Genomic DNA, 22686 nt, shown 5'->3' with positions numbered 1-22686 from the left:
ATATAAACTGTATTAATTAATCCTGATACTATTCTGAAGTGGTTTTCAAATTATAAACAATCTTCTGATCATGTCCAGAGAACTATTCTGACTAAAATATTAATGACCAAAGCAGGTTAAAAATATAGCACTAAGTTGTTTAAAAAAAAAAAAAACTTCCTATTCAACTCCAAAGTGAACAGAAAACTAGAACATTTCTGGCTGAAATAATAACAGGCATTAAATTGTCTCTTTCTTTATGAAAACTGCTTATATTATTGTTAGCCTAGCCACCAAAACAGAATTTTTGTTTAAGGTGTTTAATGGTACAGACTAAAAATTATTTTACCTAAAATCTAGCAGCTTCCACAATGAACTCAACTAAACTCAGCATACCTTTTTGCTAAGGGGAATAACTCTAGCTGTAAGGAGATGATGCATTCATGAGCAGCCAGCCTACACATTCCATTTCACCTATGGCAAGGCTGACAATGGAGCTAAAGTATGTACACAGTTAAAGGCAAAAATACTTAAACTTTTCAGGGCCATAGCAATGACATTTTAAATGTCATTGAGTATCTTAGAGTACCTTAAAAATGAGGGCAAATATTAAGAGAATGGCACAGGCCAGCCAACATGAATCAAATTATTCTTCTCATTTAGGACTGGCGGCACAGCACAGGTTGCAAAACAAAGCAACTCTTAAATGTAGGTAAGTACACAGGTAGCAGCTCAAGCAGGGCTTAAAAGTCATGAGAAAGGCCCTTGCCTATCTCTTGATTTGCCTCCAAAGCCCACATAGTGTCTTTCGAGTGATGCTGGAAGGCAGGGAGTTAAAGTAAGTATGAGATTACCATCTTTGAGAATCTTATAAAAATTATGAACTTGTTTCCTGCAGAAATTATTACATGCACAATCTGGCACAAGTGCAGGAGGTTATTGAGCTCCATGAAATGCATCTACAGAACAGTAATGATTTATGGACCTCGTAGGCATTTTCTCCCAGAAAAAGAAACAAATGTCATTGAATGAAGTAACTTCTAACTATTTGAGTCATGGGCACTCACTGATTTATTCACTTTCAATCAATTCTTATTCAGCACCTGTCCTCACACAAAGCACTGTGCAAAATAACGAACACCCTAGGTGATCTCAGAGGAACCTCCCCATTCAATGGTAGGTCCCGATTAAGGGCAGCATTTTGCTTTACACTAATAGTACTATTGCGCCCAAAGGGTTTTGTTTTTTATGGTTTTTCTGCTCAAGTTTATTTTTTTATATATTTGCTTTTTAAGAAAAGCTTTCTTCAAGCCCAGGAAACATGTTAACTTTTATTTATGCAATTTGGAGAAAGCCTCCGCAAAAACCTTACTAGCTCATTAGAGAGAGCATTATAATTAGCTATCCATCCCAAAACACAGGCTCAAAACCTATACAATGTTGCCTCAACAGGACTCTAGGGCACAGTCAGACAGGGGACGGCTTCACTTAGACACCCAGCTTCACTGCTGCAGTGCCGGCAGGTTCAGATGGCAGTACCCCCAAATGAAGGGACTGGAAAGTCTGCTGAGTCCTAGCAGACTGCAAAACACAGTCCTGACCCTTAAAGACCCTTTAACTGAGAAGTCCCAAGACTCCTTCAGCTATTTCTACTACCTTATCATTGAATTGCAAGATAAAAAAGCATTTTCGGGTAGGTGGTTAAAAGCCTGCTTCCACCTGCTACTTCCTAGTCTTCTAACTATGGGTAAGGCAGTTAACATTTTAAAATCTAATATTTTAAAGTCTGATCCAATTGAAGGCTCTTGTGAAGACTAAATGATTGCCTCCTAAAGGATTTAGTATGGTTTGGAACAAAGAGAAGCACTTATAAAATGTTAATCCCTAAATAAAATCTTTAAAAAAAAAAAAAAAAGAAAGAAAAAGCCCTGGCTGGTGTGGCTCAGTGGTTGAGTGCTAGCCTTTGAACCAAAAGGTCACTGGTTCGATTCCCAGTCAGGGTACACGCCTAGGTTGTGGGCCAGGTCTCCAGTAAGGGATGTACAAGAGGCAACCACACAGTGATGTTTCTCTCCTTCTCTTTCTCCCTCCCCTCCCCTTTCTAAAAAATAAATAGATAATTTTTTTAATGCTAATCTTTTTTTTATCATATATCATCTGCCCTCATCCACCCAAACTCTGAAGGTTACTGTGATCTAGCCCCCAAAAGTGAAACATGCTCAAAATGACATACACAAAGAGCCAGGGGACCCCAACTGGAAGGTAAGTCCCCCAATCCCTTGTCAGGAAGCATGCTAATAAATACGGCATGGGTGCATGGAAACCAGGTCCAGGCAGCATGTACAAAGCATTGCTGATGCAGTAACGAGTAAGACCCTTTGTTTTCAGGATGGAGCAGAGAACAATGAGAAGAGTCTCCCACACAGACGTGTATAACAGACGTGTTATACACATGACAAGAATCTTCAGCAATAAAAACCAGTGTAGGGGTTTCCAGGGAAAACCACAGGATGGGGGAGGGTAATGAGTCAGCAATGATTTTCAACAAAAAATAATACCTGATGTGGCTATCAAGTTCAGTGAAAACATTTCAAGTTAGCACGCAGGATATAATTAGTCTACCACTTATAAGCGTTGAGACTTACTATTCTCTAAATCACAGTTTTTCTCAGGTGAAAAGTGGGGGTATATCTACCCTCGTAATATTGCTGTGAGAATTACATAATGCTTGTAAACCCCTTATCATCATATAATTCACTGTTTAAGCCAGAACACTTTCAAGAGTATGAGACACTATAAAAATTATACCATGGCAAGAGGCAAAAACCTGAACATATGGCAACTGTATTTTTATCACCATACCTAGCACAAAAGATTACACTCAAAATACATCAGTTCTTTTATTTGTTCCTGGTTCTCAGAGGATGCATAGTAATTTCCTAGACAGAGGAAGCAAGAGGTGGAGCAGCATGATATGTAATAGAGGAAACTCCATGATTAAAGGAATATTCCACCATAAAACACTTGTAAAATAGTTCATCTCGTTCATGCAATCACATAACTATATTATACAGGAAGGAAATGGGATATTAAGTCCAAATCATTCATTTTATAGATGAAAATGAACCTCTGAAGGGTGAAATAATAGAGGTATCTAGTCTCAGAGCCAGGACCAATACCTAGGTTTCCTGACTGCTCACCACTGTGTTACCCCTCATCTCTAAGAAATACAGGGTCTGTCCAGAAGGTATCCAGCCATGTAATATGTAAAATAGAGACATTTATTGGAGAAGAAGCAAGATACAAGGAACATTGTACATGGGACAATGACACCTCAGTCCCCTTCAAACCAGGTACCTTGGGACCTCACACAGTTCTTCCAATCTCCTCCAGCTGCCGCACCACATTTTTCTGAATCTCATCGATGTGCTAACATGTCTTCCCTTTCAAAGATGATTTTAGTTTTGGAAAAAGCCAGAAGTCACAGGGCACCAAATCTGGGCTGTAGGAGGGCTGAGTCACCTGAGTGATTTGATGTTTTGCAAAAAAACTCTGCATGAGACATGATGCATGAGTGGGCACATTGTCACAATGAAGCTGCCAGTTACCAGTTGCCCATCGTTGTGGCCTTCTGAATCATCCAAATAGTTTCCGTGGAGGAATATTAAGCTTGATGCAAAATTTGATGCAGATTCATTGCTCTACTTGCTCAGTCATTTTGAATGGGAGGGCCACACAGTACTAGTCAGCATCTCACTCAACAGCATCTACCGCCCCCACTGACTAGTACAGCGAGGTTGTCATTGCTTATGCATGCTCATTCCAATCCACTCTCCCTAGCTGCCATGTTACATCAATGTCATGCAAACCATTGTATTAATAATGGCTGAACTTTTTCTGGGCAGACTTAGTATGTCTCCTAAACCAGAGCTGTCACAGAAATCATGGAAAGTCTATAACTTATCTCAACAGCTTGTCTCACAGTTCTTAAATTCTTACCGATTAAATTCAACCAACTGCAGATTAAAGTAAGACTGTCTTCAGGGAAGATGAGTACAATAGCCACTCTCTTGTCAGGAAGAAGGAAGAATTTTACTCTGTTACATGTTATTTATTGCTAAGTTAAGAAAGAACAAGTAATTTAGTTCTCATTTATGTAACCTATTTTCTTTGGACTTAGAGGTGTCATTCATAATAGCTCATAATAATATTTACAGGGCAAACAATTTAAGAATAGGATTTTATAAATAATAATATACTTCATATAAAGTTATTCTTTCAGTTGATGTAACACTCTAGGGCAAAAGTTATCAATATTTTTCTGCACAGCATGAGTGGACTAACTGGCACACACTGCCCTCATTACCCATGGTTCACAGGAGGGAAAAGGGGAGACAGAGTCTCTGGGAGAGAAGCAGAATTGTTTTCTCAAAGATCCTCAGATTATTCTGATACTCTCCTGCCTTCCTCCTGATATTCCTCCATAAACCATTTTTCGTAATTCTGGGACTAAGCTGAACATAGAGAACGTCTCCACCTAGAAAATAAATTGGATGGAAAGATGCCCATCCTTGTTCATTTGTATTGCTGATATCTTGCTCAATAGTTTTCTTCCTAAAGCTTTAGAGTTTCATCCACCAAGTTAGTCACTGTGTCCTCTGGGATCTGTGGCATCTGCATTCACCCTTGTTGTAGCCCTGAGCACACTCTAGATTACAATAACTACTCAGACTTCTCTGCTCAGTAGATTGCTACTCAGAGATATGTAGGAGGCTTTATACTGCTCTGCAAACCCAATAACAGCCTGACACATAGTAGGAACTCAAACAGGAACATACACAATCTCCCATTGAGTGAATTATTTGGGGCATCCAGAGGACAGTAGAGTAGTACAGAATACTGACAAGGAATTGTTTTTAGGACAGAGGACATGGCCTATGTAAAAGCCCTATAAGGTCTTTGGAAGAGAGTCACTGTAAAACCACAAGGCATCATTCTCCTTTACCGTATGACAAATCGCTACAGTGTTTGCCTTAACTGGTACTTAGTGGCCTAGAAAGCTAATGTCTCTCATTAAATGCCTGACTCCCAGAGAGTCACTTATGTAACTAAAAGCACTTGAGTGATTTCATTGCATAAAGTCATTTTTTTTTAAAAAAAAAAAGTGCTACACACAAGAATTTATCTTACCTAGTTCATTATTTGCAACCTTAGGGAAATGATTTAAAAAATTAATATAGAAAACCCTTCACATGACACAAAAATCAGAGAGAAGAAAGAAGCTAAGAAAATGTTTAAAAAATAGGATGGGAAGGGCACTATCCAAACCAAACCTATTAAATTAACCACGTGAAGTGTTTAGGCCCTCAAGTCCAGTTAGAACACATGATATTCAAGAAAAGTTTACTTGGAGGTACACGTGTTGGCTTTCATAAACATGCCTTCTGGTTTCAGAAGGGAGAAGTACTTGTAAGGTGTAGACAGAGACAGCAGCACAAGGCAGACACGAGAGTTTGAATTTCACCTCCCACGATTTTTCACAGAGTATAAAAAGCTAGATTTAGTAAAATGGTTCCTGGATTTTTATGTCCTACAGCTATTTTATTTTCTTATGGCAAAAATGAATGTAAATAGTGATTTATCTGCTGGCCTACCGATATTTATTTTTTAATCCTTCATAACTGCATTGTACAAAAATAAATACCTACGGCGCACGCTTCCCTGCACTATTGGCGGAGGTTTAAATCTAAAACTCTGTTCTTCAGACTGCCAAGTGTAATCACAAACTTCACAAGTGAATGAAAGGCATTTAGTGTCCATCTGCAACATGAACACCATCTCTCAAAACAAAAAATAATAAAGCAACATGTTTTTATGTTTAAATTATTTGTCAATGAGGAAATGGAGATAATTGTACTTGAACAACAATAAAAAAAATAAAATAAAATAAAAGTATATAATCCTACATTTTGATTTCAAAAGTTCCCAAAATAAAGCAACACTTTCAATCTGTTGGTCAATTCACACACAAACATATTCATGTCTAACAATGCATTTGTTCCAAACTGTCTCTCAAGGTTTTATTAATTTCAAATGCATATCTTCAAATGTTGAGACTGAATTATAAACATTTAAGCACTATACTAGTATATCATTAATTTCTTATTAAAGGGATACCTGGTCAGTGTCCCCAGCACGCATTTGTTCAGACTCTGTGATGCACAGTGGGGCTACAAGCTGCTGCCAGCAGCTGGAAAGTGTGATTTTTGCCTCTGAAAGTTTCTATCATCTTGCACCTTCATGAAAGAAATGTGGGCAGAGGGAATCAAAGTACTTCAACCTGTTTGTCCTCAAAAGGTATCTTTCATTTTATGTTCACATGTTTAAGATATGTTCAGCCTTCCCATTAGTGACACTATGAATTTGCTTTTTTACTTTTTTTTTCAACAGTTTCATGATTGTCATATGAATACAATCCCAGTGACCTTTGGCACACAAACTTCCACACACAATAAGAGACTCTATAAAACACTGAATGTTGACACAGACACGTTCAGGCTGAAGAACATGTGTCATGTGTTCTATTGGCTGGAGAAAGATATTAGCTTGTCAAGCTCTAGATTTTTGTATTTAATTGAATAAACATTGGGGTACACCCACCATGTACCCAATATACTGAGAACTGCAAATATAAAAATGAATAAAATGTGTTCCCTGGCCTCAAGAAAACAAAGTCTTCAGAAGGCTTATGAATAGTAATAGTCTAGAGAAGTTTGCAAAGACCAAATTTCATGCATTTTTTTGTACTTTTCTTTTTTCTCAGAGAATGGTCTCTTCATCTATATACCCAAGATCATTATAGAATTGTCTTCTTTTATCCCAACATTTCAATGGAATGAAAGCCCCACAAATTCCCTTTCTAAATTCCTCTCTCAAGTCCATTCCTATGACCATGACCACATCTCAGATCATCTTTCCTTCTACCTGGAATGCTACAGTAATTTCTGTATTTATTGGAATTGTCTTGGTAGGAAGGGATAGAAATCTAACTCAATCTAGCCTAAGGCAAAAAAAAAAATAGTGGAGGATGGTAACTTTTCTGAAATAAAAGAAGGTTAGGTCACACAAAAAATCAGAAGAACTGTGGGAACCAGTGCAATTGTGGGGCACTTAGAGACTCCTCACTTGCCAGCATTTTCTCTGCCTGTCATCTCCATTTCCCTGTGAGCCATGGCCCTTTTCTGTACTATTTCAGTAGGTTTACCCAGGCACCAGGGAATATGGCTACACTCAGTTAAATGGCATCCACCCCCCAAATTCATGCATGTGACCTTAATTAAAAATAGGATCATATCAGATGTCATCAAGTTAAGAGATCATTATGGATTAGGGTAAGCCTTACTTTAGTGACTGATGTCCTTATAAGAAGGGGGAACTCTGAGCATAGAGACACAGTGAGAAGACGGCCACTTAACAACAGAAGCAGGGGCTGGAGTGCTGCCTTTATAACTATGCAACACCAAAGATTGCCTCTAAACACTGGAAGCTACAAGAGACCAGCAACGATCCTCTTTTAGAGCCTTCAGAGAGAACATGACCCAACTGACAATTTGACTTTGGACTTTAGCTTCCAGAACTGTGAGAGAGTAAATTTCTGGCATTATAAGACACCAATTTGCGGGACTTTATTAGGGCAACCCTAGCAAATTAATACAATGGCCAGGGGCAGATCCAGGCTTCCATCATTTTTGTTCAGAATCTTTAAAGAAATGATACCTTTGTCTTCCACATTAGCCTATTTAAAGTCCTAACCGCAGGACATCATTGATCTAACACGAGTCATGTGCCTCTCCTTGGACACATGGAAGTGTCCAGGATGGGATGCCATCGGTGCCCATGACTCAACAACGTATGCATCTCTCAGACTGAAGAGAACAGGTGAGGGACAGTAATTGGAAGTAATGCATCAATATATATAAGAGAAGAGGTGAGGGACAGTAATTGGAAGTAATTCATCAATATATTCATCAATAAAATACCATCAATATATACCTTGCAAAGTGCACAGTATTTGGACATGAGCTCAAACTATGAATTCAGTGACAGAGCTTTAAAACAGATATAATGCCAGATTCCTAAGCCTTCTCCTGAATTGTGATTTTTGCTTTCTGTTCTCTTTCCTCTCTGTGTGCCTTTGAGAATCCAGAAGCCAGAGAACTGTATCTAAATATAAGGAATTCATTGTTATTTACTCCTCTCTTGGATGTGAATATCTCCATTTTTCTATTTGGACACTGGGAATAAGAACTGCCACATGAGTCAACATTTCAAGACACAGTGAAATACTAAAGCTAGGAGTATCGGGTGACAGTTACAATTTCTCACCAGAATGTGACCTCCAAGGCCTCTCTCAGCCCTGAGATGCTATGACATGCTCCATTTGTTGTACATCCGTCATAACCAAGGGGCTAAGGTCAAAGCTGCAATAGCAGGAAGCACTGGTCTAGGTCAGACACTTAAATGATGGAAAAGAATGTGCTCTCAGCATCTTGCATTACAGTCAATCTGACTCAGACAGCCTATGTCTTGTGAATAGATGATAAAGTGAAAAAAATAATTTTGAAATTAAAAACAGAATTGGGACAGGGCAGGGAAAGACCCTTTGGGAAAAGTCAACCCTAACTTTCGAAGAACCTTAAAAAGAACAACTCCCCCTCGCTTTTTTTTTTTTTTTACTGTGAAAGGAAGTTAAATAGCCACATTTCCTCCAATTCAGGAACAGATTTGAGCAGCTATAATTTGCCAGGATGAGTGGGCCACCTCAATTACCTAATTGGATGAGGGCCATTTACTCATATTAAATGACATTATTTAACTCCATTTAGTTCACCAACCAAAACAAATCCATCTACAAAACCTTTCAGTGGTTTTAAATGATGATAGTATTGTTTGCCTTTAACACATTATTTCTTCAGCATTTAAAAAATTTACTAAAGATTTTTCTCTTTTTTGTTTTTTTAAACATATATGGAATATATACATGCTCTAAGCCAGACCACATAAGAAGTAAAATAAAAAGGTCAATTTTATATAGTATTGAACATATACAAAAGGTATATTTTGAAGGCCTTGAATATCCTAAATTAAATCAGTAGCAATAGAGTTGGAAAGAAAAAAACATAACAAAATTCCAAAGCAGCAGCCAACAAGAATCTACCAAAAAAAACCCTACAAGAGCTAATAAATTCAGCAAAGTTTCAGGGTCTAAGATCAACAAACAAAAATCAGCTGTTTCTCTACACAAGCAATGAACAATCTGAAAGATAAATTAGAAAAACAAATGCATTTACTAATATAATGATTAAGATGACAAGTTTTGAAGGCAGGCTGCTTGAGTTCAGGGCCCAAATGCCACTACTGAGGGTGGGAGAGGGGCAAAGTCATACAGGTTACTAATCACTCTGTGACTCATCTGTAAAAATGAAAATAACCACAGCCTACTTCATAGGGTAGTTGTGAGAATAAATTTTTTACTTAGTGTCAATTACTTAAAATAGTCACCTGACACGTAGCAAGCTCTCAATAAATGTTAGAGACATAAAAGACATTTAGCAATAAACAAGCACAAGTATAAGCAGAAAGCCCCAAAGCGTATATTACTCAACGCTTTTGGCATTGAGTTGTGGATGTGGAAGAGTCTGTCTTGTTTTCATCATGTGGCTATGCAGCTTCATACTCCATGGCAGATAAAAGGCTACAGTGAAGGATCTTAACATACTCGTAGATGATCATGCAAAAACCACCACATTCTCTACAGGATGCTGCAATGAGCAACTAGTCTTTTTCTGAAACCTGCCTTTGTCTCATCATTTCCACATCGCATCATTCATCAAGCCCTGCATTCTATCTTGAAAATGATTCTGCAGTCTCCTCTTTCTACTTCCTCTCCACTCTGACGACTGTGGTTCAAGTTCTCAGTCTTTCACCTGGAGCATTGCCACAGCCTCCAAGCCTGTCTCCTTTCCTCCAATCTCATGATCCTCAAATCTTCCCTCTATATATCCCCCAGGGACGATCTCTCTACCCACACCATTTCCCTACTTAAATGTGTCAAACTTTATCATGGTATCTCAAGGTTTCTATTCTAGGTCATGGCCTTCCACCCCAGACATCCATGATATCACCAACTGTTTTTCAAGAAAGTGCTTGCAGTACACTGTGCTCTTCTTGCCACTTCTCCCTCCATTCCCTTTGCTCATGCTGTCTTCTTGTCCAAGGAGTGCCCTCTCTCATACTGTCTCACTCTCCTTGGTGGGCCAACACCTAATCATTCTTTAAGATTTATATCAAGGGCCACCTTCTCCAGAATCATTGACTTGAAATCACATTCCACCAAAATGATTCTCAGGTTATTATATAACACTCTCCAAATATCTCCCCACTAGACTGTGATTTCCTTGGAAACAGAAATTACTTACTTATATTCATATTCTCCATGTCCCACATAGTACTTTATACAGGGTACAATCCTTCTTTTTCACCATGATATCTTCAGCACCTAGCATAGGTCTGACACATAGCAATACTTATTGAATAAGTATTGCAATTCAATAAGTATTGAAAAAAGAAGGGATAAAGGGAAGGGTGGAGGGAGAAAAGAATGTTGGTTGAGAGGATAGTGTTAAGAGTCAGAGAACCCTAGGTTATGCAGATACAGCAAGCAGAAGAGATCTTGAAAAAACCAATGTACTTAACTGACTAAAATATAAAAGTCAGTTAAGTTTGGATTTTGAACTGGTCAAAATCCATCCAGTGATATCACACTCAACTGTCATTTTCGATGTGATGCTGGGTGTATATACTCCTTAGCATTATCACCCATAAAATTGAGCTATTACTACCTACCCCATTTTTTAACATTAAAAGACAAATAAAGTACCTAGGACAGAATCTGGTACATATTTCTCAGTAAATAGTAGTAATTTTAGGAATACCATTTGTTAAACAGATAAATGTAATCACGTAGATAACATATAGATAAAAAGGTAAGAGATAGATGGATTGGATGGATGGATGGATGGATGGATGGATGGACAAATCCACAGACCCTCAGGACATATGTAACATGATCTCCCACCCTCATACAGTTAGTTATCTTCACCAACTTTCCTCCCTTGCAATATACCAACATTAATCAACTCTGTTTCTCTTCCACAATTTAATTAAGCAAATACTCATTGAAGGCCTACCAGTGTGGAACACTGTATGTGCTCTCTCTGACTCATTTTGATCATTACTCTCAGAATGTGACTCTGGTTTCTTCATCACTTATTTAAAATGTGACTCAAAGTGAATGCTGCATTTTAATTAAGGCTTTTAAAATAAATCTCTAAATAAAAATAATAGGACAGCAAGAATCACTTCCTGAATAAAAGGCATCCAAATAGGAAAGGAGGAAACAAAACTGTCACTGTTTGCAGATGACATGATAGTGTACACAGAAAATCCTAGAGACTCTACCAAAAAACTGTTCAAACTAATTAATGAATTTGGCAAAACAGTAGGATACAAAGTCAATATCCAGAAATCAAAGGCATTTTTGTATACTAACAATGAATCAGCAGGAGCAGAAATCAAGGAAAAAATCCCATTCAATATAGCAAAAAGAAAAATAAAATATCTGGGAATAAACCTAACCAAGGAGGTAAATGACCTGTATGCAGAAAACTACACAGCCCTGAAGAACGAAATCAAGGAAGACACAAACAAATGGAAACATATACCTTGTTCATGGATTGGAAGAATTAACATCATCAAAATGTCCATACTACCCAAAGCAATATACAGATTCAAAGCAATACCTATTAAAGTACCAATGGCATATTTCACAGACATAGAACAAACACTTCAAAAATTTATATGGAACTGTAAACAACCCCAAATAGCAGCTGCACTTTTGAGAAAGAAGAACAAAGTAGGAGGGATCACAATACCTGATATCAAACTGTATTACAAGGCCACTGTAATCAAAACAGCCTGGTACTGGCATAAAAACAGGCATATAGACCAATGGAACAGAACAGAGAGCCCAGAAATCAACCCAACTCTCTACAGTCAATTAATATTTGACAAAGGGGGCAGTAACATAAAATGGAGTAAAGATAGCCTCTTCAGCAAATGGTGTTGGGAGAACTGGACAGCTACGTGTAAAAAAATGAAACTTGAGCACAAACTTACACCATACACCAAAATAAATTCAAGGTGGATAAAAGACTTAAATATAAGCCGAGACACCATAAAAGTCCTAGAGGAGAACATCTGCAAGAAAATCTCAGATATTTCACGTAGCAACATTTTTACCGATATGTCCCCTAGAGCAAGGAATACAAAGGAAAGAATAAACAAATGAGATCTCGTCAAAATAAAAATCTTCTGCGTGGCTAAAGAAAACAGTATTAAATTAAAAATACAACCAACTGTATGGGAAAACATATTTGCCAATGATACCTCAGACAAAGGTTTAATCTACAAAATACACAAAGAACTTACAAGACTCTACTCTAAGAAGACATCTAACCCAATTAAAAAATGGGAAAAAGACTTGTACAGACATTTCTCCAAGGAGGACATACAGAATATCCAGAGACACATGAAGAGATGCTCAATATCGTTAGCTATCAGAGAGATGCAAATTAAAACCACAATGAGATACCACTTTACACCAGTCAGGATGGCTATAATAGCCAAAGCAACAAACAACAAATGTTGGAGAGGTTGTGAAGAAAAGGGGACCTTAGTTCACTGTTGGTGGGATTGCAGACTGGTACAACCATTGTGGAAAAAAGTATGGAATTTTCTCAGAAAAATAAAAATTGACCTGCCTTTTGACCCAGCAGTTCCACTGCTAGGATTATATCTTAAGAATCCTAAAACATCAATTTCAAAGAACCTATGCCCCACAATGTTCATAGCAGCATAATTTACAATAGCCAAAAGTTGCAAGCAACGTAGGTGCCTGTCAGTAAATGAATGAATCAAAAAATTGTGGTACATATACACAATGGAATTCTATGCAGCAGAGAGAAAGAAGGAGCTACTACCCTTTGCAACAACATGGATGGAACTGGAAAGCATTATGCTGAGTGAAATAAGCCAGATGTTGAAAGGCAAATAGCATATGATCTCACCTTTAACAGGAAGCTAAACAACAAAACGAACAAGCAAGCAGAATAAAAACAAAGACACTAAAATAGAGAACAAGGGGACAGTGACCAGAGGGGAGAGGGAAGGGAATTTAAGGGGGGAACAAATATGAAAGACACAGGGACAAGAACTAAGGGGGGTGGAAATGGGAGGGAGGTGGGGAGCACGGGGTGGGGCTGGGATGGGAAAAATAGACAAAAACTGTACTTGAAAAATAACTAAATAAAATTATTTTAAAAGAATCACTTCCTGAACCCTACATTCAATGCCCCATTTACTACACTAAAGAATCAAGTTTCCTTTTACCAAAATATCATTATACTATTTATTAAGCATCTGTTAAAATAGATTCTTCAGATCTATTTCTTTTTCCCTTATGCCTGAAAATACTACCTTAATGCTTAATGTTTCCGTTGTTTTGGGGGTTCTTTTCCCCCACAAAGCACCTAGCTCTAATTTTAAAGAATCATTTTCCTTACTGTCACCATCATTCTGAATTTCAAATATAAATCATTAAATTACTTTCTTGGTGAAAATTTGATTTTTAAAAATCACTTTGATCCCTTTTGTTCAGATGACTAATGTAAGTATTTAAAAGAATATGTCCTAAGTGAATTTCTGTGAGCTACCACTTGAAACATCTTAAGCTTCTTGTGAGTAAACCACTGCTGAGAATGCTCTGACTACAGTATACAAGTCACTAGGTCACCCCCTGTAGTCACAGAGGTATAAAAAGATTTGAGGTGCATCCCACACCTGATGTTTTTTAAGCTTTATGACCTTCAAAAAAGTTACTTGATACACTTAGTCCATTTGCTTCTCTCTCTGTAAAATACCTCCATTTCAATATAATAGTAAGGAATACACAAGATTGTATAGATAACATTGCATTTCTCCTAACTTTTAAAGGAAAAAAGCTAGCTAACATGGGAAACTTATATTGGAAAAAATAATCTCCATGGTTTCTGGTGGCAAGAGCAAGAAATGCACATCAGTAAATATCAAATTTTCATGCTCTTTTGATCATTTCTATTAACCAATAAATGTGTGTAATAACTTCCATGTCCCTCCAACTATTACCTCACTTCTATGTAACACAGCTTCTCAAAAAAGTTGATTATACACAATGTTACTATCATTTACGTAATGTGGCCCATCCGTGCCAATCCTGTGCTCAAATAACTCAGTTTTGAGAAAAGGCTAGAGAAACAAACAAATCACTACAATGCTATATGATGAATGGTCCCTGGACATATGCAGAGTAACAAGAAAGCACAAAGGAGGGAGGGCACCTAGCCCGTCCACAGCAGAGAGCAGAGGGTATGAGAAATTTTCCCACAAGAGATGGTGCTTCTACTGAATCATGAAGGACTCGGTCAAATACATCCAAAATAATTTTAGGACTGTATAAATATACCTACTCTTTAACTGTAAAGGAGTTGAAATTACATTTGGCCCATTGAAGGCAACTGTGAGACTGATGTGGCCCCTGGTGAAAATGAGTTTGACGCCCCTGATATAAAAGATTTGAATGATCGTATTTAAAAGGAAAGTCTCATTGGAAGCAGTACCAAAAATGAATCAGAGGAGGGCTAGACTAGAAGAATATGTAATCCACTGTGTCCATACAAGCATTTTATTTTTACTCAGAATACCTAATTCACCCTGTATCACAGATTTACAAATAATGTCAAATCATTGGAACTTTCATATTTTTTACTTTGAAAGTGATATTTTAATTTTAGTTTATAATATGTATATGATTGTAATGGATAATTTAGGAGATACAGAATCAGAGCAAAATCCTGAAGGAAGATGTCTTTTGCCTTTATTTATTCTTTCCTATAGATTTCCATGAGTTTTGTATTAATTATTTTGAAGCTCTTAGTTAGTTCATTTTATTGCTTCAGAGCATTTTGTGTACCAAGGTAGCAGCTTGAAAGGTACCAGTGGCATATACAGAGAAGAAATGTCTAGCATCAGGTGAGAGCTGGGGGACAGCTTTCTCCCAGACAGAAAGGTAAAGGAGGCAACTGTCCCTTTTCTGAACCCTCCCCTCACAGAGCTACAGAGCTGGCAGGCAGATGCCATATCTGAGACTCCATTAACCGGGCTAACACAATTTGCCCCACCCTGGAGATCCCCCCAGGCTTCATCCCACATAACTTACGGGCCCAGCCAAGTTGACAGTGGCTTTTTTATGTGAATGTCTGGTCTTGGCTCATGCCTTACAACTTCCTAAATTCTCTCATATCAGCAACAGCCAGCCTCAGCAAGCCCCTAGCTCCCACACCTCCTGCTAAGTGGCCCCAGACCCCGCACTAGCAGCAGCCTGCCCAGGTTCACAGCTTGGCTTTGCCTGGAAACCTCCAAGCCCAGCACAAGCAGCAGCCATCTCAGATTGCTTTCTAGCTCATGCAGGGTGGCCCCAGGCAGAACCCAGGTCGGGGCTGACCTTGGCCTGAACCACCTGAAAAACCCCAGAATCTGCATACCCTGCAGACAGCTACAGACCACATCAGAGCACCAGCACCCTGTCCCTGCACAGCTGATCCTCCATGGAGGAAGGACACCTAGGACTTCTGTGTTAGTCAACTTCACTGCACTAACAAACAACCCCAATATTTTTTTAAAGATTTTATTTATTTTTTTAGAGAAAGAGAGGGAGAGAAACATCAGTGTGTGGTTACCTCTCATGTGCCCCCTACTGGGGGCCTGGCCCAGAATGCAGGCATGTGCCCTAGACTGGGAATCAAACCAGCAACCCTTTGGTTCTTAAGCAGCACTCAATCCACTGAGCTACACCAGCCAGGGTACAATATCTTAACAGCTTATAGTAATAAGCATCTATTTCCCACCATGTTATACACATGGAATGAAGATCTGCTATAGGCTGTGGTTCTCCTTCACATGTCTTTTCATGTCAGAATCCAGCCAGAATTCTGCTATCCCCATCTGCTTTCCTCACCGCAGAAAGAAGAACCAAAGGGCTGAGCTGAACTATGCAGTCTGATTTAAGAATCGTGATAGACCATGTCTGCACACATTCCACTGAGCCAGAGCCAGTTATCTGGCCCAGAATTGACAATTGGGTGGATGACAATTTGATATCCCTGCAGCATATCAAATGACAGCAAACTAAGGAAGAAAGGAAAGCACTGTAACTCACACCCCTGACTGATCTACTTGCTTTCACACTGCAGCCAGAGTGATCCAAATAAAACAGAAGTCTGATTCTGTCACCCTCTACTCAGAACCTTCCAACAGCTATACATCTCACTGAGAGCAAAAACCAGTCCTCACCATGGCCTTAGAGGCCCTCCCCCACCCCACTACCTTCTGGTCACCCTCCCCACCTGCCTCAGGTCCTTGGCACATACGTAGCCTTCTGCTTGAACTACTCTGCATCCAGATTTTCCTGGCTCAGCCCCTCACTTCTCCTGGGTTTTATTCAAATGGCAATGTAAGAGTAAATAATTGCTGGTTATACAAATTTATACATGTGATAAAACTGCATAGAACTATACACACACACAAGTGCATGTAGAAACTAGTAGGATTTAAATAAGGTCTGCAGACTATACCAATGTCACTTTCCTCATTTTGATAAGATAATATAGTTATGTAAGATTTTTACCACAGGAAAAGCTGGATAAAGTGCAGATGGGACCCCCTGTACTATTTTTCAACTTCCACTGAGACTATAATATTTCAAAAGTAAAAGTTTTTTTAACTGAGAAGGAACACAGATGATCGATCATCTTGTCACACCATATAAAATGATACCCCCTCACCATCTATCCCTTCATTCTGTTCTATTCCACTTCATTACCCTTATCACAAGCTGCCATGTTTTGGTGTAGGTGGTACATTTATTTGATGATTATTTCTCCCACAAAATAAACCCATGGTATCAAAAGGTTTGTCTTTTTTGTTAACTGTTGATTCCTTAATATCAAGAAGATTGACTTGAGCATAGAGGGTACTCAATAAATAGCTTTTAAAGATAATAAAACTGCTCAGTACTGAATATTGAAAACTACCCAAATACTGATAGATGGAGAATAATTAAATCTGAAATACAGAAAATACTATGCAGCAATTTAAAGAATGAAATAGATGGATATTCACATACATAGATTTTGGATTTGATATGTTGCTACGAATGTATATTCCATGAGATACTTACTGTTAAGAATAAAAATAAGTTGTAGAAAATTGATACAACACGATCCCAATTAGTAAGGCAGAAAATCATGATGCTTAAGAATGGAAACTGGAACTGTACATCCTGGTTTCACTTGTATTTGCAGGGTGGCCTTGGACAAGTTCTTTAACCTCACTTGCCTCAATTTCTACATCTGTAATATCAAAACAACAATGAAGCAGGCGTTAGATGAGTTAACACAAAGAAAGCGATAATACAGTGTAGTCTATTTCTAGTACTTAGCATATTGTAAACATTGACTACATGCTAGCTATAATTATTACTACATACAAAATCCTATACAACTCTATGTATAAGTGTTGCAACTCCATATAAAGAGTTCAAGAATGAAACACAGGAAAGTGTTAACAGCAATGATCTCTAGGGAGAAATAAGAGGAGGAATGTGGGAAATTTTTTAATTAAGAAACCCACACATCCATGGGTCAAATATAAATTATTTGAAATTACATAAACTAATGCTTCCTTCCCAAACTTTGGATAATCAAGAGGGATTAACTCCATCTGCTTTACCTAAATTCACAGTGGAATGTGCAGGGTCCAGGAGCCCACACACAACTGCGGCAGTGGGTCCCCAGGGCCATGGCCCCACTCTCCTAATTGCTGAGAAATTCTGACTTGGATTCTGGTGCCCAAGGTATGCCCAAGGGCAGGAGACTAAGAGTATACACTCCTCCTCACTCTCTTCCTCCTCTGCAGCCATTAGGGACTTTATTAAATGGGGCCCCACACTATGTAAAATTGTTTCCTACTCAGAATTCTGCTAAGGATTCCTGCCACTTGCTGGCATATAGTTGATTGGTCAGTTGACTTCTTATTCAGGTTATATTTTGTCTTGAAAAACATCTCCACAGCTAAGCATTGTTTTAGCTTGTTGCTCAGTTATGCTACTTAACTTTTCCTTTGTATGTTTACCATCCATCTTTCTTACCCTCCTACTTCCTTTTACTTTTGTCTTTTTTATCTTTCATTTTAAATCACACTTTTTAGACAGACTCATAGATGGAGGGTAGCTGACAGCTAGTGGGGGAGCCATTGGGGGTGGAGGGATTGAGCAAAAAGGAAAAAGGATTTATAGGCATGGACAACAGTGTGGTGATTGCTGGTGGGAGCGGGATATCAGGGAACTAAATGGTAACAGAAAAATACAATGACGATTAAATCAAAAAATAATAAATAAATCACACTTTTTTTATATTTAATCATTTTTTTCTTATAAGCTCTTCTGTCACCTTTTTTTCTATTGTTTTTTATTAGCTTTATTTAAAAATATTGTGACTTGGTCATTTTCCTTAACTTTCATTATTTTTAAGTGTTTATCCATTTTTAATCAATAAATTCTATAAAATTGTCATTTTTGTTTTTTAACTTTTTCTTTGTTTAATCCTTTATCTCATATGTAAAATCCTTTATCTCAATTTTTTATACAATCCTTATTTGGTTTGCATCTTGTAGAGAATTTGATCTAATTTTTTCTTCTTCTTACATTTCAATTTGGTTTGATGTCATGTTTTGTCTTTAGGAAGGCCAGCAGAAATCACAGGCAATGTGGTAGTGACAGTGGACATATGCACCATGCCAACAGGAAAGCTGGGGACCTACTATCCTTCAGCTGTCAGCCCCAGAGCCCCTCCCTAGCTCTACTACCCCCTCCGCCCTTACTTAGCCAAAGGCCTTCTATCATATTATTCATCTTCTAAGCATCTTACTCTATAGTCATGGCAGACTATGAACTGTCCTCTCTCTTTGTGAGGAGATCCCTACTCTCAATTCAGAGTTCAACAAGAATCTAAGGAGCTCTAGTTGGGAAAGAGATTATAGTAAGAGGAGTTTGCTTCATCAACATGTCTAGCCTGGCTCCATCAAAGAAGGCAAAGTGCCGTGTCCATAATCATATTTCTGACATCACTTCTACATCAGCCTGATTCTGACATACTTATTTCTAGCTTAGTCATCTCTCAACAGACCTATGAAAGAATCTTCCAAAGTATCTGTTTCTCCAGCTTTCTTGCCTCATTATGAGACACAAGGAGAAGCTCAACGGAACTGAGATGATCCTCAGTGTCAGGGGGAGGGGAAGAGGGTTATTTCTGTTGTTTTGTCTTCATTGATCAGCTTTTCTTTAACTAGATGACACCATAATGTATAGTAAAATCATCAAGTATATGGTTTACTTAGCCTATCTAAATCAAATGAAAAATGTTCCATCAACTGAAGAGATTTATAGGGTCTTCATTAGGTATCAAGATACAGTAAAACATCTCAGTTTGAGTTTCTCCTTTCCTATGTCACTCCAACAAAAATCACATATATATACTAATACCTTGATTAGTTTTCAGAACCTGGGCTATAATGGTGATTCTTTTCATTTCCTATTATTTCTCTCATTATGCCTTTTGTTTATTCTTTTTGGATCCTCTCCCTGTAGACTCAGCCCACTACTGCACAATCACCATTATTTTATCCCCTCTCCAGTCCTAGGAAATGACTTTAGCCAAGTATCCTGATTGAAGATCTGAATCATCAAGCCATTTCTATTCACTACCCACATCTATCCAGGACACAACATTTTGCATTCAGTTCACTCACTAAAGAAGGAATCTCCAGTTGGATATCTTCCTAGCTCTGTCCACCTATGCTATATCCTTGTAACCCAGCCCATTTGACTTTGGTCTACTCAACCAGCAACTGTAATTCTAGCTGATGCTAGCCACATAATTATACTGCTGTCTACCTTTCCTTATAATCAGGAGTGCTCCACCCAGTGAATGTGAATCTTAAGGAAATAACTGCAAAGGACTTCTATAGTATGGAACCTCATGGGTATGTTTTTCTTATCCATTTTAATAATAAATGTCCAAATGTAAGAGACCTATATTGCAAAAATTTATTTTCTTGTAATCAATAGATAGGCTCCTCCCTGTTTTTCTCTAGCTACAAAGAGTAGAGATGGGAAGTAAAAAGGCTACTCAGATAGCTATCCTGTTAAGAAGTGGCTCCAAACTGCACTTTAAATATTCATATTTTTCATACCCTGGTTTCTCTTCAGATCATATAAATCTTTTGCCTTTTAAATATTCATATTTTTTTAGTTCTCTCCCAAAACATATATGTAAAATATCTAATATGATTCCAAATGTTACTAAGTGTATAAAGAGATAAATAAACTTGACCAAAAGGAACATAAGTTATAACAGATGTTTGTACCACCATTTGAGTAGTAAAAACATCAAAAGCCTAAGATCCAAATTAGGAACTTGATTCATATTTGTAATAGAATGCCACTACATGAGTGCAATAAATGTAAAACTCAATTATTTTGCACCATCTTTCTCTTTTAAAATATGTTTGATCACTACATAATGATGTACAAAACTATTTTGACATATGTTGATCTTTATTTTACTTTCTGTCACATTCTACAAAAGCTGTTAGCTAATTGCATCAATAGTGTAAACAAGAATATGAGGTGCAACAACTGAAAAATGTGATGAGCCATTTTCAAGCTTTTTAAATTAATTTTTTGGAGTTACATCGGTTAATAAAATTGTATGGGTTTTGAGTGTACAATTCTATAGTACATCATCTGTATATTGCATTGTTTGCTCACCACCCAAAGTTAAATCTTCTGTCACCATGCATTTGACCCCCTTTGCCTTTTACTACCTTCCACCCCCCATTTACCTGGTAACCACCATACTGGTGTCTTTGCCTATGAGTTTTTTTTTGGGGGGGTCTTGTTCATACATCTGTTGTTTTCAGTTTTATATTTCACATATGAATGAAATCATATGGCTATTGACTTTTTATGTCTGACTTATTTCCCTTAGTACAATATCCTCCAGATCATCCATTTGCCACAAATGGCAGTTTTTCTTCTTTTCTTATGTCTGAGTAGTATTCCATTGTATATGCATACATACCACATATCCTTTATCCAATCATCAACTGAAGCACATTTCAGTGATTTCCATTTCTTGGCCACTGTGAATAATGCTGCAATGAACATAGGGATATATATATATCTTTGCAAACAAATGCTTTTAATTTTTCAGGTAGACACACAGGAGAGGGGTTGCAGGATCAAATGATGACTCTAAATTTGTTGATGAATCTCCATACTGTTTTCCATAATAGCTGTACCCCCTTAGATTCCTACCAGCAATGAATGAGGGTTCCTTTTCTCCACAAACTCTCCAACACCCAAGAAAACATACTAATGGCCAACAGATATATGAAAAGATGCTCGACATCACTAGCTATTAGGGAAACACAAATTAAAACTACAATGAGATACCACCTCACACCTCTTAGAACATATACAACTATTTTTAAGGATGAAAGAAGTTTAGAGGAGAAAATAACATGAATATATATATATATATATATATATATATATATATATATATATATATATGGTAGGTACAAAATAAACAGGGGGAGGTTAAGAATAGTATAGGAAATGGGGAAGCTAAAGAACTAATATGCATGACCCATGGACATGAACTGAGATGGGAAGGAATGCTGGTTGGAGGGGGGTGTGCAAGGTGGAGGGGAATAAAAGAGAGAAAAAAAACTGGGACAACTGTAATAGCATAATCAATAAAATATATTTTTAAAATAATTTTGATTATAACCGAAGGCAAAATAAATGTCTTTTACTCTTAAAAAAGAAAGGAGAGGTAAGTGCAATTGTTATGACTGAGTTTTAAACCTTGCTCTAAGCATCATGGCAGCTAAAAAGAGAGGAATGTTTAATAATCTGTTATTTAACCTCACCAATAGAAATGTGACAGCACTTTCTTCAAAGACACAGTGTGAGAATATCCTGAGAAAATATAGATGAAGTGTTTGGCATAGTGTGTGGCACACAGGAGATGTCTAAGGATGTCATCTAGTATTACCATCTAAAAAGAGACAAGGGAAGGTTCTCATGAAAGACACAGTAAATGCTACCAAATCCTAAGAGACTTTTCCTGCATGAATCATTCTATTAGGGACTTAAATGACAGTGATTTCATTAAACTTGACTGCAGTCAAGTTTGAATTATCAAGGTAATTTCTTCTTTTATGGAATGCACATAATATTGGTGAGAAGCACAGTGTCTTACACACAATAAATAGTTAGGTTTAATTAGTCTTGTTGCAAAGTACTGCTCTTCAATAAATATTTCTGGGTACCAAAGCCTTTCTCTTTTCCTCCACAGTAAATTTCCTGAGCTTTGGCCAAAGCTCTCCTCTTCAACTCTTCCACCTACCTTGCAAGGAAAAAACAAA

General features: G+C 37.6%; 1 long non-coding RNA gene across 1 annotated transcript in view; it reads right to left on the bottom strand.

Moving 5' to 3' along the window:
- Window positions 1–21406, bottom strand: part of LOC119042801 (uncharacterized) — a 39296-nt gene extending 17890 nt beyond the window's left edge. The window contains exons 1-2 of the long non-coding RNA XR_005081290.2: window positions 21333–21406; window positions 17372–17543 (exon numbers count right to left, since the gene is read on the bottom strand). This is a non-coding gene — a long non-coding RNA (uncharacterized LOC119042801). The remainder of the gene's footprint in view (window positions 1–17371; window positions 17544–21332) is intronic.
- Between the last annotated feature and the right edge of the window lie 1280 nt (window positions 21407–22686).

This window comes from Artibeus jamaicensis, unplaced genomic scaffold, assembly GCF_021234435.1.
Source record: "Artibeus jamaicensis isolate MK-2021 breed Jamaican fruit bat unplaced genomic scaffold, CSHL_Jam_final contig_233, whole genome shotgun sequence".
NCBI classification, from domain to species: Eukaryota; Metazoa; Chordata; class Mammalia; order Chiroptera; family Phyllostomidae; genus Artibeus; species Artibeus jamaicensis.
The sequence above is the reverse complement of the archived record's forward strand: the minus strand, read 5'-3'. Positions and strand labels throughout refer to the sequence as shown.